Source organism: Erinaceus europaeus, chromosome 23 (assembly GCF_950295315.1).
Source record: "Erinaceus europaeus chromosome 23, mEriEur2.1, whole genome shotgun sequence".
Classification (NCBI taxonomy): Eukaryota; Metazoa; Chordata; class Mammalia; order Eulipotyphla; family Erinaceidae; genus Erinaceus; species Erinaceus europaeus.
In genome coordinates, this window is record NC_080184.1 from 9,011,492 (window position 1) to 9,030,107 (window position 18,616).

General features: G+C 42.4%; 1 protein-coding gene across 2 annotated transcripts in view; it reads right to left on the reverse strand.

Moving 5' to 3' along the window:
- LOC103127014 (zinc finger protein 709-like) overlaps window positions 1-18,616 on the reverse strand; it is a 35,983-nt gene that overhangs the window by 11,957 nt on the left and 5,410 nt on the right. The window lies entirely within an intron of this gene.

The following is an 18,616-nucleotide window of genomic DNA, read 5'->3' on the forward strand; positions in this document are numbered from 1 at the left end:
TTGTGCCAACATACTCTATCACTCGAGGAAGATGGGTCTTACTTACAATGAGTGCAGCCTAGAATGTTCCTAGCTATGACCACAGAATGTGAGTTCAGAGCTACAGGGATGCAGGTTACACAGGCTCCTGTGCTGAATATGAGCCCCAGATCAAATTGATGGGGTTTACAGTTAATAGACAATACTTTGGTCCACCTGCATGTTAGCTTGGGCAAAAATTAGTAAAGTCATGGGCCCCTTAGAATATACCTAAAATAGCATTTTCCAAGATGGAGACCCTAAATATCATCTATATTTTTGCCTTTAGGTTCCTGATTATTAAATAATTTATCCTGCTTTATGTCTTAATGCTTTTTTAGCCACCAGCTGCAGATGCTAGCATGATGCTAACCTGACTTCCCTGGGCAGATGACCTCACCAATCTACCCTGGAACCCCACCTCTCCAGAGTACTGCCCCACTAGGGAAAAGAGAGAGACAGGCTGGGAGTACGGATTGACCCGCCAACACCCCTGTTCAGCAGAGAAGCAATTACAGAAGCCAGACCTTCCACCTTCTGCACCCTATAATGATACTGGGTCTATACTCCCAGAGGAATAAAGAATAGGAAAACTTTCAAGGAAGGTGATGGGATACAGAACTCTGGTGGTGGGAATTGTACCCCTCCTATCCTATGGTCTTGTCAATATTTTTTATTTTATAAATAAATTTAAAAATAAAAAAGGAGGGTGGAGAGTAGATAGCATAATGGTTATGCAAACAGAATCTCATGCCAGAGTCTCCAAAGTTCCAGGTTCAGCCCCCCACACCATCATAAACTAGAGCTGAGCAGTGCTCTGGTTAAAAAAGGAAATGAATAAAGAAATAAAGACAAACAGTAATCCACTCTTTATTAAAAAATAATTTAAAATTGAATATATCTTACAGCACAGAAAGTGACACACTGGATAGTGTTGAACTCTGCAACATATGGTCTTGAGGAGTAAGCATTACATATGCAGCTGAGTCTCTTGCTCTCTATCCTTATTTTATATATATATATATATTTTTTTAATTTTATATTTATTTGTATTTATTTTCCCTTTTGTTGCCCTTGTTGTTTTAGTTATTGTTGTATTTTATCTCATCGTTATTAGGTAGGACAGAGAGAAATGGAGAGGAGGGGAAGACAGAGGGGGAGAGATAAGACACCCGCAGACCTGCTTCACCGCCTGTGAAGCGACGCCCCTGCAGGTGGGGAGGCAGAGCTTTTTTTTTATTTTAGGCATTTCTTTTTTTAGTCTTTTTTTAAATGTTTATTTATTCCTTTGTGTTGCCCTTGTTGTTTTATTGTTGTAGTCATTATTGTCGTTGTTGGATAGGACAGAGAAAACGGAGAGAGGAGAGGAAGACAGAGAGAGGGAGAGAGAAATACCTGCCGACCTGCTTCACCACTTGTGGAGCGACTCCCCTGCAGGTGAGCCAGAGGCTCAAGCCGGGATCCTTATGCCCGTCCTTGTGTTTTGCATCATGTGCGCTTAACCCGCTGCGCTACCTCCTGACTCCCAGAAAGAGCAGATTCTTTTATTTGGGGAAATCCCATCAGCCCATCAAGGGATGTGGGAGGTGGTGACCTTTCTTTTTTATTTATTTTTTCTCTTTTGTTGCCCTTGTTTTATTGTTGTGATTATTATTATTGTCGTTGTTGGATAGGATAGATAGAAATGGAGAGAGGAGGGGAAGACAGTGGTGGGGAGCCGGGAGCTCCACCTGGATCCACGCCGGTCCTTGCGCTTCGCACCACGTGTGCTTAACCCGCTGCACTACCACCTGACTCCCAGTGGTGACCTTTCACTTGGCTTCCTGTGCCCAAGAAGATAATCTCAGGAATGTCTCCCTTACCTAAGGTTTGAGAGGTGTGGGGATGATGGACTGTCTGAGGATAAAGGTGCATTGGGGTATCAGAATTCTTGCTGTGTGGCAGGTTTCTGGCAAGTCTCCTTTAAGGGGTATGCTGTATTAATGTGCAGGTCCAATGGGGATTTGTAATTGAGCTTAAACAAGCCTTAGGTTGGCACAAGCTATATATTCATTCTCTTGGGCAAGGTGGGGCATGTAGAAAGTGTGGAGCAAGGGGGTTTGCAGACAGGCATGGAATAGGCACTGAAATGAGGAAATGGAAGCCTGCACCAGACTGCAGTTTCTTCCCCATGCCCCTTTATTCTTTGCTGGTTTTTCTATTTTAGAGGGGAAACATTTCCCTTTATATTTTATTTCTTCATTAATGAGGAGAGAAATAACCAGACATCAGGAGTCAGGTAGTAGCACAGCGGGTAAAGCGCAGGTGGCACAAGGACCAGCATTACGGATCCTGGTTCGAGCCCCCGCCCCCCGCAGGCGAGTCGCTTCACAGGCATTGAAGCAGGTCTGCAGGTGTCTTATCTTTCTCTCCCCCTCACTGTCTTCCCCTTCTTCTCTCCATTTCTCTATCCTATCCAACAACAACAACATCAATAACAACAATAATGATTACAACAACAAAACAACAAGGGCAACAAAAGGGAATAAATATAAAAAAAAGAAAAAATTATTAAAAAAAAAAAAAGAAATAACAGACATCAAACTCAGGACCTCATGCTCGAGAAAGTCCACTGTACTACAACTTGGACCACAGGAATATTTTTATTTATTTATTTTCCCTTTCGTTGCCCTTTTTTTTTGTTGTTTTGTTTTTCATTGTTGTAGCTATTATTGTTCTTGTTATTGATGTCGTTGTTAGATAGGACAGAGAGAAATGGAGAGAGAAACGGAAGACAGAGAGGGGGAGAGAAAGATAGACACCTGCAGACCTGCTTCACCACCTGTGAAGTGACTCCCCTGCAGGTGGGGAGCTGGGGTATCACATTCAATCCCCAGCATAAACTAGAGTAACACGTGCTCTGGCAAAAAAAACAAACAAACTAAAAGGATTTTTTAAATATTTATTTTCCCTTTTGTTGCCACTGTTGTTTTTGTTGTTGTAGTTGTTATTGTTGTTATTTATGTTATTTATTTATGTTGTTAGATAGGACAGAGAAATGGAGAGAGGAGGGGAAGACAGAGAGGGGGAGAGAGGGGCAGACACCTGGTAGAGCACAACTGTTGCTACCTGCAAGGATAAGGGTTCAACCCCCATCCTCACCTGCAGGGGGAAAGCTTCACAAGCCCTCAATATCTGCCTATCAAATAAAATACAATAAATGAGAACAATAAAAAAATAAGAGTACCCCTTTTGTCCTATGGTTTTGTTAATGTCTCCTTTTCTAAATAAATAAAAAAGCAAAAAAAAAAAGAGAGAGAGAGAGAGAGAGAGAGACTCTTGGGAGGGGGTAGATAGCATAATGGTTAAGCAAAGAGACTCTCATGCCTAAGGCTCTGAAGTCCCATATTCATCCCCTGCACCACCATAAGCCAGAGCTGAACAGTGCTCTGGTCTGGTGTTTCTCTCTCTGTCTTTCTCTCTCTTCATCTCTCTCAAAAATAAAATAAAGTGCTTTAAAAAAAAAGTGAGAGAGACTCTCATGCCTGAGGCTCCCAGGCCCCAGGTTCAATTTACCATTCCACCATAAACCAAAGCTGAGCAGTGCTCCAGAGAGAGAGAGAGAGAATTTGTTTGGTGACCTTGGACGGTTTGAGGGAGCATTGGAACTTGTCTGGTGCAACCCATCCCATCCTGGCCCTGGATGGCTTGCACTCAACAAACTTCCATCCACACTCTGGAATCACTTGTGTCTTGCCTAGGGGTGAATTACCAGGAGATGAGAGGAACCAAGAGAAGAAAGCAAGGACTCTGTAAGCAAAATAGATGTAGGATTTACTCTTAGAGTAACTTCCTAAATTTTCTTTTATTTGTTTTTTATTGGGTAGAGACATAAATAAATTGAGAGAGAGGGAGAAAAGCAGAGGTACAGAGAGTTATCTTCAGCCCTCCTTCACCAGTTGTGAAGCTGTCCTCCTACAGGTGGGGACTAGAGGCTTGAACCCAGGACCTTACACTTAACCCGGAGCACCACCACCTGACTCCCCTAATTTTTTTTTTTATTATTGATTCCCTTTTGTTGCCCTTGTTGTTTCATTGTTGTAGTTATTGATGTCATCGTTGTTGGATAGGACAGAGAGACATGGAGAGAGGAGGGGAAGACAGAGAGGAGGAGAGAAAGACAGACACCTGCAGACCTGCTTTACCGCCTGTGAAGCGACTCCCCTGCAGGTGGGGAGCCGGGGGCTCGAACCGGGAACCTTATGCCGGTCCCTGCGCTTTGCGCCAGTTGCGTTTAACCCGCTGCGCTACAGCCCAACTCCCCCCCTAAATTTTCAAGTACCACCCATCACTCCCAGATTGACCAGAACACTGACCACAACCACCCTCCTTCCTAGACACTATCACACTCATCAGGGTTCTGAGTGGACAACTATTTTAGCGCCTCAATTCTGGAAATGTGAGTAAGAGAGCAATATCCAAACACTGGCCTGACTGTGTGGCATCAGTACTGTTCAATCTACTTCTAATGGAGGTGAGCCAGAGCAGTATTAGCAGGGAAGTTCATGACCTGACATACTTAAAAATACCTCCTGGAGGCCGGGCGGTAGCGCAGTGGGTTAAGCGCACGTGGCGCAAAGCGCAAGAACCGCTGTAAGGATCCCGGTTCCAGCCCCCGGCTCCCCACCTGCAGGGGAGTCGCTTCATAGGCGGTGAAGCAGGCCTGTAGGTGTCTGTCTTTCTCTCCCCCTCACTGTCTTCCCCTCCTCTCTCCATGTCTCTCTGTCCTATCCAACAACAATGACAACAATATAGTAACTATAACACCAATAAACAAGGACAACAAAAAGCAAAAAATGGCCTCCAGGAGCAATGGATTCCTAGTGCAGGCACTGAGCCCCAGCAATAACCCTGGGGGCAAAAAAAAAATACCTCTTAAAATGAAACAACCTAAATATTCTATACAGCAGATAGGGTACCCCTATCCTGCTTTTCTCTCCAGGTCCTGCTCAGACTGCTGGGAGTGCACTGCAGAAAGCACAGAACTGGGGAGGAAGATCGTGCATGTTGGAGGCCAGGGATTTGGAACTATTGTTGCAAAGTTGGCAGAATACATCTGGAAGAATTCCTGGGCATGCCTTCAACTGTCAGCCAGCATGGATTCCCCTGGGTAGGGGGTAGATTTCAAATCTCTATCTATCATCTCTCTACCTACCTACTTACCTACCTATCATCTCTCTGCCTCTCTCTAACTTTTAAACCAGAGCACTGCTTAGCTTTGCTTTATGGTGGTGTGAAAGAATGAACCTAATACTTTGGAGCTTCAGGCATGAGTCCCTTGCACAATCATGACGCTAGCTAATCAACCATACTTCAGTTCTCCATGGGACCATAGGAGTAAAGCCCAGAATTATGGCCTGTCTCTGAGTGTGGGGGCATGAGTTGGCAGCAAGGTCATTGATCTGGTATGGGGCACCAAGGAAAAAACTGGATGACCCCAGCCAACAGCATCAGGCTCTGGACTCAGCCCTGATGTTCAGCACCCTGCAGCCTCCAGCTGTGTCCAGTGGGGCTCTAACTGCTTGGGTCTCATTTTGATTGTCAGTAAATGTAGAATAAGGAATCTTCCCATTTCCTCTTTCTAGTGACTATTTTTAAATGTCCTCGGTCAGTTGCCCCTCTCTATACCCCCTCTCCAGTGGTCTTTGTGTCCTTACTCCTTTTGGTTCTGGGCTTAGTCAGGGAATGCTACCTTTGTAAGTGTTCTAAAATTTCCGGTCTACCAATATAGGCTGAATTTTTTTTTGTGAAACCATAGTCACTCTTCCATGCAGTGTGCAGAGCTGTGACAATGAGGGTTCCTGTGCTACCACTTGTTTACAGATGGGGTCAGATTCTAATGTGAACTTGTGAAATATGATCTGTAAAGGCTACATATTTTCAATATTGATAAAAATTATAATTTGGGGGAGTCGGGCGGTGGCGCAGCGGGTTAAGCGCAGGTGGCGCAAAGCGCAAGGACCGGCATAAGGATCCTGGTTCGAGCCCCCGGCACCCCACCTGCAGGGGAGTCGCTTCACAGGTGGTGAAGCAGGTCTGCAGGTGTCTGTCTGTCTCTCCCCCTCCTCTCTCCATTTCTCTCTGTCCTATCCAACAACCAATAAAAACTACGATAAAACAAGGGCCACAAAAGAGAATAAATAATAAAGGCTCTTTAAAAAAAAAAAATTATAATTTTGATTAACTTGTTACTATAAAGGTATCATGAACCGATACAATAAAAACCAATGGTGGCAGGGTCCAGGATTCTCAATAAATTCAATGTGCCTAAGAATTAAAAAAATTTTTTTTTATTATATTTATTTCTCCTTTTGTTGCCCTTATTGTTTTTATTATTGTTGTTGATGTCGTCGTTGTTGTTGGATAGGACAGAGAGAAATGGAGAGAGGAAGGGAAGACAGAGAGGGGGAGAGAAAGACACCTGCAGACCTGCTTCACCGCCTGTGAAGCGACTCCACCTGCAGGGCGCTCGAACTGGGATCCTTATGCCTGTCCCTGCGCTTTGCATCAGGTGCGCTTAACCTGCTGCACTAACACCTGAATCTCAAGAATTTTTGCTCCACTACTTTTTATTGTACAAAGTGGAAGGAATAAGTTCTTGGCCTCTTATTTATATAAGGGGTTGAGGCTTTTTCCCGTCATAAAAAGGAGACACAAAGACATCTATTTGAATATTGATTTTTTTCCCCCTTTATAAGTTATTATTTGCCTGGTGGAGACTCAGAAAAATTCTAGAGTAGAAGATGACATAGAGAGGAAAAGAGACCTGTAGCACTGCTTCCCTACTCATGAAGCTACCCTTGCAGCTGGGGACTAGTGCTGAACCCAGGCCCTTATACATGGAAACCTGTGAGCTCAAGTGGCTGGGCCACTGTCTGGCCCCTGAAAACAGGAATTAAACATCTCTCTCTCCCTCTCTCTTGTTTTTCTAAGTTTATTTATTTATTTTCCCTCTTGTTGCCCTTGTTACCTTTTTATTGTTGTTGTAGTTATTGTTGTTATCGATGTCGTCATTGTTAGGACAGAGAGAAATGGAGAGAGGAGAGGAAGATAGAGGTGGGAGAGAAAGATAAGACACCTGCAAACCTGTTTCACCGCCCTTGAAGCGACTCCCCTGCAGGTGGGGAGCCGGGGGCTCCAAGCGGGATCTTTACTCCAGTCCTTGCGCTTTGTGCCATGAGTGCTTAACCCACTGCGCCACCGCCTGACTCCCTCTCTCTTTCTTTCTTTTTTTTTTTTTTTTTAACTATAGTTTAAAATATTTCCCTGAATTGAATGACTTGGTCATAGTCTCTGATGCTGTGCTTTCCATTTAGGCGGCACTGCAAATAACTGTCACTATACTCTGACCTTTCTCTTTGCCATTAAGGTCAATACCCATCTGCTCCTAAATTTAAAACTAGGTGTCAGTCTCTCAAATTCCTTATACAGATATCATAATCCCGTAGAGAAATTTTACTTTTGTTTTCATGATGAAATCTGACTGTAAAAAAAAGTACTGATAAAATTTTCTTTTATGTTTTGTATATAATGGCTAAAAAAAAAAAAACACATATTATGATGAAGCATGGTTTTATGTCTGTTTAAAATTTAAAAAATCACTTTAAGTGAAAATATGACTCTCTTCATTTTATCATTCTTTATTTATTGGATAGAGATAGCCAGAAATCGAGAGGTAAGGACGTGACAGACACCTGCAACACTGCTTCAGCACTCCCAAGATTCCCCCTGCAGGTGGGGTCTGGGGGATCAAACGTGGGTCCTTGTGCACTGTAACATGTGTGTTCAACCAGATGTACCACCACCCAGCAGCCCATTTCTCATACTTAAAGGACTTCATGAAATTTTATTTTAAGTTTTGTAAATAATGGTAGTCCAAAATACTAAAAGTGAGCACAAGGAAAAAAAAAAAAGTGAGCACAATAAAATCTACAAATGTAATCATCACTATCCTACTGTACTAAAACTACATCTTTGGTGTGGTCCGGGAGGTGGCGGAGTGGTAAAGCTTCAGACTCTCAAGCATGAGGTCCTGAGTTTGATTCCCGGTGCCATGTGCCAGAGTGATGTCTGGTTCTTTCTCTCTCCTCCTATCTCTCATAAATAAATAAAATCTTTAAAAAAATAAATAAAAAATAAAACTACATCTTTGGTGATGATATAGTATGTGGATGGTGAATTATAATGTACATATGACAGAATGGTTTTTAAAACAAGGTACCTCAATAAAAACATATAAAATGGGAGGTCGGGAGTCGGGTGGTAGCGCAGCGGGTTAGGCGGTGAAGGAGGTCTGCAGGTGTCTGTCTTTCTCTCCCCCTCTCTGTCTTCCCCTCCTCTGTCTATTTCTCTCTGTCCTATCCAACAACAACAGCAATGACAACAATAATAATAAGGACAACAACACAGGTAACAAGGGCAACAGAATGGGAAAAATGGCCTCCAGGGCCAGTGGATTTGTAGTGCAGACACCCAGCCCCGGCAATAACCCATTATTTTTAATTCTTTAAACACTTCCTCATGTGTGGAATCTATGCTCATATTCCTGTACCACCCCTGCGAATGCAATTAGAATTTTCCTGGTATAGTGAAATTCAGAACATACTACTGTTTTTTTGGTTTTTTTGCCTCCAGGGTTATTGCTGGGGCTTTGTGCTTACAAATCCATTGCTCCTGTGGTCATTTTTTTTTTTCAATTTTTTTTTTTCTTTTGTGGATAGGATGTAGAGAAATTGAGAGGGGAAAGGAAGATAGGAAAAAAGAGGCCTGCAGACCTGCTTCACTACTTGTAAAAGGGAGCCAGGGGCTCGAACTGGGATCCTTGTTCTGGTTCTTCTGCTTCATACTATGTGCTCTCAACCTGGTGTGCGACTGCCCAGCTCCCACATGTTACTTTTCTAGGTGGCATACAAGCCATATGATTCTTAGCAATAAAGATTATCTTCCATCACTTCACATAGTGACAAAAGACAACTTCCGGATCCATGGACTAATCTGATTATTACATGATCTTCATTGGATCTGGGTAAGAATCTTCAATTCAGCAGACAAAAGAAGAGCCTTTCTCTTTTTTTTTTTTTGCCTCCAGGGTTATTGCTGGGGCTCAGGACCCAAATCCACTGCTCCTGTAGGCCATTTTTTTCCCTTTTGTTACCCTGATTGTTTTTTTATAGTTGTTGTAGTTATTATTATCGTTGCTATTGATGTCATGGTTTTTTTTTTTTTCTTTTTTGCATAGGACAGAGAGAGAAATGGAGAGAGGAGGGGAAGACAAAGAGGGGAAGAAGAGGACCGAGTGGGGGTTGTACTGTTATATGGAAAACTGGGAAATGTTATGCATGTACAAACTATTATATTTCCTGTTGAATGTAAAACATTAATTCCCCAATAAAGAAATAAAAAATTAAACAAACAAACAAACAAAGAGGGGAAGAGAAAGATAAGATACTTGCAGACCTGCTTCACTGCCTGTGATGAGACTCCCCTGCAGGTTTCCAGCCGGGGGCTCAAACCCGGATCCTTATGCGGGTCCTTGTGGTTTGCCCCATGTGCGCTTAACCCACTGCACTACCACCCGACTCCCTACCAATTCTTAAAGTTGGAGGTACTGATGCTAATGAAAGATTCTGCACAGTTTAACAATAGTTTTACCTAACTTTGAATCTTTCTCTCCCCCTCTGTCTTCCCTTCCTCTATTTCTCTCTGTCCTACCCAACAACAACATCAATAACAATAATAACTACAACAATTAAAAAAAAAAACAACAAGGGCAGAGGGAGTCGGGCGGTAGCGCAGCGGGTTAAGTGCACGTGACGCAAAGTGCAAGGACCGGCGTAAGGATCCTGGTTCCAGCCCCCCGCTCCCCACCTGCAGAGAAGTCGCGTCACAAGTGGTGAAGCAGGTCTGCGGGTGTCTTTCTCTCCCCCTCTCTCCATTTCTCTCTGTCCTATCCTACAATGACAACATCAGTAACAACAACAATAATAACTACAACAATAAAACAACAAGGGCAACAAAATGGAATAAATATTAAAAAATAACAACAATAAGGGCAACAAAACAGAATAAATTAATATAAAAAACAAGGGCAACAAAAGGGAAAATATTTTTAAAAAACTTTAAAATATATATATAAATTTTTATAAACATGAGACTAATATTCAATCAGAACTAAACAGAATGAATCAGTTTAGGAAAGCACAATTTACATCTCAATTGTGATACTAAATGGGATGCCTGTTGTGAATAACATTTTATAAGCCTTACTGTCTCACACCTTAATGTGCACAGAAACCATGGGGTGTTCCGGTACCAAGTCTAAGAAATTATGATCTGGCAGGTTTGCAGTGGGTTCAGACACTATTGTCTTACTAATTCCCTATCCTGCTCCTCCAGATCCATGACCCTTCTGTGTATTGTATACAAAGAAAACAGGCTGACCTGTGTGTGGGGGGGGTGGGTGTTAGATAGCATAATGGTTATGCAAAGAGACTATCCTGCCTGAGCTCCAAAAGTCTCAAATTCAATCCCTACCATAAGCCAGAGCTGATCAGTTCTCTGTTACACACACACACACACACACACACACACACACACACACACACACACAACAAACAAACAAACAAAAATAGGGTGGGACAAGGAGAGAGCTCAACTGGTAGACGTTTTGCCATGCACAAGAACTAGCTCACAATACTTTTGATAAGGGAGCATCATTTAATAAGTAATCTTCAAGAGTGTGGGCCGGGAGGTGGCGCAATGGCTAAGGCACTAGACTCTCAAGCCTGAGGTCCCGAGTTCAATCCCCAGCAGCACATGTACCAGAGTGATGTCTGTTTATTTTATTTTATTGTTATTGGATAGAGACAGAGAGAAATTGAGAGAGAAAGGGGAGATAGAGAGGAAGAGAGAGAGACCTGTAGACCTGCTTCACCGCTTGTGAAGCGACTCCCCTACAGGTGGGGAGCTGGAGGCTTGAACCGGGTTCCTAACCAGTCAGTCCTTGGCCTTTGCGCAACAAGCGCTTAACCCGCTGTGCTACCGCCCGACTCCTGATGTCTGGTTCTTTCTCTCCTATCTTTCTCATTAATAAACAAAATATTTAAAAAAATTCATTCTTTAAAAAAAAAAATTTTCAAAATTTTCAAGAGTTCAAGAGTAGTGGAGTGGTACACTGTCATTCTCTGTTTATCTATTTCTCTTACGCTGTTTCTAGGGGAAAAAATGAAAAGACAGTGCGTCTTTAGTATGGTGGGATCATGCCACTGTGAAGCACAAGGAATCCACAGACAGACATATACAGAGAAAACATGTTTCAAATGGACTAGTTTGTGCCACTCTTAAGAATGAGATTCATGGGGGTCCAGCGGTAGCGCAGCGGGTTAAGCACAGTGGCTCAAAGCCAAGGACTGGCATAAGGATCCCCCTTCGAGCCTCCGGCTCCCCACCTGCAGGGGAGTCACTTTACAGGCGGTAAAGCAGGTCTGCAGGTGTCTGTCTTTTCTCTCCTCCTGTCTTCCCCTCCTCTCTCCATTTCTCTCTGTCCTATCTAACAATGACATCAATAATAACTACAACAATAAAACAAGGGCAACAAAAGGGAATAAATAAAATTTAAAAAAAAAATGAGATTCATAAATCCTCTTGTGAATAAAAATCCAAAGAACTATTATTTTCACCATGAACAAGGACAAAACAGGGAAGAATTCCAAGGCACATTTATAACTTAAAAATTAATTAATCCACTAATTATTGAATTATAGGTTCTTGGCCTTACTATACAATGCTCTATGTCTACTTTGTTATTCATTCAGAGAATGAGAGCAAAAGGGAGAGAGAGAGATTGCTGCTGCACAAAGCAACACAGGAGTACTACACAAGGCTATCTTTATGGTTTTAATAACTGAATCCTGCAGTAGCCAATCAGGAAAGTAGTTGTGTGTTCAGGTAGTGAATCTAGTTAGATTCTAAGGCAGTGGAAACGGACAGCTATCTGATCAGGCTGGGCTGCTGATGAATTTGTAGTCAGAAGTGAAAGAGGATACACTAGAGTTGTTGTTTTTTTTTTTTCTCTCCATAGATTATTATTATTATTATTATTAAGATTTCATTTATTGCAGGCTAGGCAATTGTGCACTCAGCTAAGGGCACATAGTATTAAGCAAAAGGATCCAGTTTGGGAGTTGGGCGGTAGCCCAGCGGGTTAAGTGCACGTGGCGCAAAGCACAAGAACTGGAGTGAGGATCCCTGTTAGACCCCCCCTCCCCACCCCCCGCAGGGGAGTCGCTTCACAGGCAGCGAAGCAGGTCTGCAGGTATCTGTCTTTCTCTCCCCCCCCCCCCCCCCCCCCGTCTTCCCCTCTCTCCATTTCTCTCTGTCCTAGCTAATGATGACATCAATAACAACAAGTACAACAATTTTTTAAAAAAAGGGCAACAAAAAGGAAATAAATATTTTTTTTAAATCTTAAAAAAAAAAAAAAAAAAGGATCCAGGTTGAGGGGGGTTCCTTCACAAGCAGCGAATTAGGTCTGCTGATTTCTAGCTTTCTCTCTCCCTGTTGATCTACCCCGCCTTTCTCAACTCTGTCCAATCCAATAAAATGGAAAAAAATATATAGCTGCCGGGATCAGTGGATTCATACCGAAGGCACCGGGCCCTAGTGGTTAAATATAGAGGTGTGTGTGTGTGTGTGTGTGTGTGTGTGTGTGGAGAGAGAGAGAGATATCAGAGGAGAAAGAAAAAACAACAAGACATCACGCAGGTACATATACTGCCAGGGATTTAACTTGGAATGTCATGCTTGAGAGTCCAGTGTTTCATCCACTGTGCCACATCTTGAACCACAGGGATTAACTTTTTAAAAAATATTTATGTATTTATTCTCCTTTGTTGCCCTTGTTGTTTTATTGTAGTTAAGTTATTCTTGTTGTTGTCATTGTTGGATAGGACAGAGAGAAATAGAGATGGGGTGGGGACAAAGAGGGGGAGACAAGGATAGACACCTGCAGACCTACTTCACCTCCTATGAAGCGACTCCCCTGCAGGTGGGGAGCCGGGCTGGAACCGGGATCCTTATCCTTATGGCAGTTCTTGCGCTTTGCACCACCTACGCTAAACACGCTGTGCTACCTACCGACTCCCAGGGATTAATTTTTTGTGTGTGCATCTGTCAAGACACGGGCTTCAGCCTATGAGTTGACTTTTTCGAGTAGAAATAGAGGCAGGTAAAGATAATGAAACAGTTAAGTGCATGTGACATGAAGCGCAAGGACTAGCGTAAGGATCCCGGTTCGAGCCCCCCGCTCCCCACCTGCAGAGGCGTTGCTTCACAGGCGGTGCAGCAGGTCTGCAGGTGTCTGTCTTTCTCTCCCCCCTTCTGTCTTCCCCTCCTCTCTCCATTCCTCTCTGTCCTATCCAACAGCAATGACATCAATAACTACAACAATAAAACAACAAGGGCAACAAAAGGAAATAAATAAACATTAAACCAAGAAAGATAATGAAACATCATAGCAGTGAATTTGGGAGTAGGCTCAAACCCAGACCATGCCCATGGTCTACAAGAAACTTTTAATGTCCAGAATTTGATTTTCTTTTGCAGAAACTATTCATCCAAGACTAAGGGAATACATTTTTAAATAAAATACAGGACTAGGGAGATAATAGAATGGTTATGCAAAATGTCTTTCATGGTTTAGACTCAGGCTCTAAATTCAAGCCCTAGCAGTACCATAAGATACTACTGAGCAGAGCTTTCATAAAAAGTAACATAATAACATGTCAGCTGTCAAGCTTAGGCAAAAATTAGTAAAGTCATAGGCCCCTTAGAATATATTTAAAGGGAGTCAGGCGGTAGCGCAGCGGGTTAAGCACAGGTGGAGCAAAGCGCAAGGACCAAGGACCGGTGTAAGGATTCCGGTTCCAGCCCCAGGCTCCCCACCTGCAGGGAAGTCGCTTCACAGGCGGTGAAGCAGGTCTGCAGGTGTGTCTATCTTTCTCTCCCACTCTCTGTCTTCCCCTCCTCTCTCCATTTCTCTCTGTCCTACCCAACAATGATGACAACAATAATAACTACAACAATAAAACAACAATGGCAACAAAAGGGAATAAATATAATAAGTATTTTTTTTAAAAAAGAAAATATCTAAAATAGGGGGTCAGGTGGTAGCATAGTGGGTTAAACACACATGGTGCAAAGTGCAAGGACCAACATTAGGACGGGCGCAAGGATCCTGGTTCGCTTCACAGGTGGTGAAGCAGGTCTGCAGGTGTGTATCTTTCTCTCCCCTTCTGTCTTCCCCTCCTCTCTCCATTTCTCTCTGTCCTATCCAACAACAATGACATCAATAACAACAACAACAATATTAAGTACAACAACAAGAACAAGGGCAACAAAAGGGGGAAAATTTTTTAATTAGATTAAAAAAGAATATACCTAAAATAGACCTACTAGCTTTTACCAAAAAGGAGACACCAAATCTCATCTGCTATAGTCTTACTTTTAGGTAATTTGTTCTCCTTTATATCTTAACTCCTTTTCAGCCACCAAGTTGCAGGTAACCTGAATTCCCTGGGCAGATGACCTCACCAATCTACCCGGGAGCCCCACCTCTCCAGAGGCCTGCCCACTAAGGAATGATAGAAATAGGCAACAGGCTGGGAGTATGAGTCAATCTGCCAGTGCCCATGTCCAGTGGAGAAGCAATTATGGAAGTCAGACCTTTCACCTCCTGCATCCCATGATACTAGGTCCATGGTCCCAGAGGGATAAAGAATAGGAAAGCTTCCAATGGAGGGGATGGGATACAGAACTCTGGTAGTGAGAACTGTGTGGAGTTGTACTCCTCATATTATTTTTGATCTTGTGAATCATTATTAAATCAGTAATAAAACAACAGAAAAAAGAATGTAATAAAAATAATGTAGGAAGTCAGGCGGTAGCGTAGCGGGTTAAGCACACGTGGTGCAAAGCGGTAGAACCAGCATTAAGGATCCAGATTAGAATCCCCGGCTCCCCACCTGCAGGGGAGTCGCTTCATGGGTGGTGAAGCAGATCTGCAGGTGTTTCTCTCTCTCTCCCTTTTTGTCTTCCCTCCTCTCTCCATTTCTCTCTCTGTCCTAACGACATCAATAAAAACAACAACAGTAACTACAACAACAATGAAAAACAACAAGGGCTATAAAAGGGAAAACAAATAAATATAAAAAAATTTTAAAACTTACTTTGAAAAAATAGAGAGGTGCAAATATTAACTATTTATTTACCACAGATAGCACTGTTCAGCTCTGGCTTATGGTGGTGTGGGGACTAGAACCTGAGACTTTGGAGTCTCAGAACTTAGAGTCTGTTTTGCATAACCATTATGCTATCTACCCTCCACCCAGTACTATTTATACTACTAAATGTCTATAGTCAACACTAAGCATGGTCTTTACGGAAGAGCATTCCGAAAGGGCCATAATCAAGTCAGTCTTAGGACCTGGCAATGCAAGGTCTGAAGAGGCAGGTCCAGAAGGGTGAGAGAAGGGGAAACATGAAAACTCTTGCCTCAGACCTTCACATTCTGCAAGTCTTTCCTATAACACTGGGAGCTAATGAGGAGAAAGACAGAACGGCCCACCAAGCAAGCATTCTGCCTTGGAACTGCTTAGGTAAGCTTCAGAGATTACATCAGGCTCAACCTGAAGCTGTTGACTGGCTACGGAAGAAGGGCAAACGCTAGAAGAAGAAGAAGAAGAAGAGAATACAGGTACTACTTCCATAAACATAAATTAACAAATATGTAATAATAAAATGGATGACAGATTATGTCTCACGAATCCAGAGTGGATTCTGAGTCTGCACTTTCATGAAGGCATTAATCTATGTGCCAAGAGGTATAATTATGAGTAACAAAGAGGTAGATCTCTAAAGGAAGTGTTTTTGGAGGATTTTGCATGAGATTTATAGCAATTATAGATACAAATATAGTATGAAAAATGTCAGCATTAATCTATTTAAATAGTTCTAGTTACTACATATTCTGTTTTCCATAAATGTATGCAACCCTAAAATAAATATTCAAGTGTGGCATATTATTCTTCCACTTTATGAGAAAATTTAATCAATGATCAAATAAAAATTAGAGACTAGATACTAATCTAAGTCCTTGACCTATAGCTTTTCTGAAATGACACACGGGTCTACATACAAGCATTATATAAAGCAATGTTCATAGAAAGGTTCACAATGGAGAAGGTTAATGAGACATGGATATATGTGTCCTTATGCCCACCCCAGTCCCTCCCCTTCACTCCATTTTCTGGTGCAACCTCTGCTTCCAAACTAAGGAGGGACAGTGCCTCTGTGAGAGTCCTTTAGACCTTGACCCCAAGCTGTGAGCACAGAACATGACCCATATCCTCAGCTTTGATTACACCAGCTTCTCTGCTCCAGTGATGGACACACAGACAGGTGAAGAAATACTGATTCTCATGAATACGGTCTTAGAATTATCTCAAGAAGTGTGAGAGTGGGTGTTGTGTGGTGGCACAGCAGATTAAGAGCACATGGGTGCAAAGCACAAGGATCCGGGCTCCCCACCTACAGGGGGGTCGATTCATAAGCGGTGAAGCAGGTCTGCAGGTGTCTCTCCTTCTCTCTCCCTCTGTCTCCCCTCCTCTCACCATTTCTCTCTGTCCTATCCAGCAACAACGACATTAATCACAACAACAATAATAACCACAACAACGATAAAAACAAGGGCAACAAAAAGGAAAATAAGTAAATAAATAAAATATTTTAAAAAAGAAGTGTGAGAGTATCTGGAACCAGGCAAGAAAGATTTTACAGTCAGGGGATGTTATAGAACTATGGGGACCTGTAAGTGAGGAGATTTCATAAGGAAACACTTTTTTTTTCACCCTCCCCAAATTTTATTTATTTATTTATAGAAATAACAACATTTGGTGGGGAGTCAGGCAGTAACGCAGCGGGTTAAGGACACGTGGCTCAAAGTGCAAGGACAGGCTTAAGGATCCTGGTTGGAGCCCCCGGCTCTCCACCACCTGCAGGGGAGTCGCTTCACAGGTGGTGAAGCAGGTCTGCAGGTGTCTGTCTTTCTCTCCCCCTCTCTGTCATCCCCTCCTCTCTCCATTTCTCTGTGTCCTATCTAACAACGACATCAATAAAACAACAATAATAATTACAACAACAATAACAAGGACAATAAAAGGGAAAATAAATAAATATAAAAAATTATTTAAAAAAAACAAAACATTTGGAGGCTGATCAGGTGTTGCACTCAGTTAAGAACACATGTTGCCATGATATAGGACTTGTGTTTAAGCCCCAGGTGCCTATCTGCAGTAGGGAAGCTATATGAGTGATTAAGTGGTATGCAGTCTCTTTCCCCATTTCCCTCCCCTCTCAATTTCTCTCTGTTCCATAAAAAATAATGAATAACATTTTATAGATATGTATTGGAGTATTCCATCCAAAAGGAAGGAAGGAAGGAAGGAAGAAAGAAAGAAAGAAAGAAAGACATGCTGAAGATTAAAAAAAAAAAAAAAAAGCAGCAACTGCATTTTTTTTCTGGAAAAAAAACATAGCAGAGAGGGCTGAGCGGGTTAAGTGCACATGGCATGAAGTACAAGAACTGGCCTAAGGATCTTGGTTCAAGCCCCTGGCTCCCCACCTGCAGGGGGGTTGATTCACAAGTGGTGAAGCAGGTCTGCAGGTGTCTGTCTTTCTCTTCCCCTGTCTTCCCCTCCTTTCTCGATTTCTCTGTCCTATCCAACAACAACAACAATAATGATAAACAAGGAAAAAAATAGCCTGGAGGAGCAGTGGATTCATAGTGCAGGTAACAAGCCCCAGCAAAAACTCTGGAGGCAAAAACAAACAAAAAAACATAGCAGATAAGGGACCAGAGATAAAGCAGGCTTGGGGTGCAGTGGTGGAGCGTGAGTGCTTTAGTACAGGGCTTCCTTTTAGGAGATGACGTTCTGCAAACAGTGAAGATAACATAGCGTTGTGAATTCTGCCTGTTCATGGAGAGTACAAGTTAAAGATTCAAACTGTTAAGGAGTCTGGCAGTAGCGCCACGTGGCGCAAAGAGCAAGGACTGGCCTAAGGATCCCAGTTCAAGCCCCCAGCTTCCCACCTGCAGGGGAGTCACCTCACAGGTGGTGAAGCAGGTCTGCAGGTGTCTTTCTCTTCCCCTCCTCTCTCCATTTCTCTGTCCTGTCCAACAATGACAACAACAATAATAACTACAACAATAAAAGAACAAGGGCAACAAAAGGGAATAAATAAAAGATTTAAAAAAAAAAAAGATTCAAACTGCTTAGTTTATATATCTACACTAAAAAATTTCAAACATGTTTATAATACATTGGTGTTTATTCTGGGGGGGCATGGATTTGTGGGGGTAGGTAAAGAGCTGTGGTAGTAGGCATAGTTTGAAACTATAGCCCTTTAATCTTATGATTTTGTAAAACATTACTGAAACACAAATGAAAAATAAAATTAAATATATACAATAAAACCAACCATGATGGCCAACAAACTTATTAAA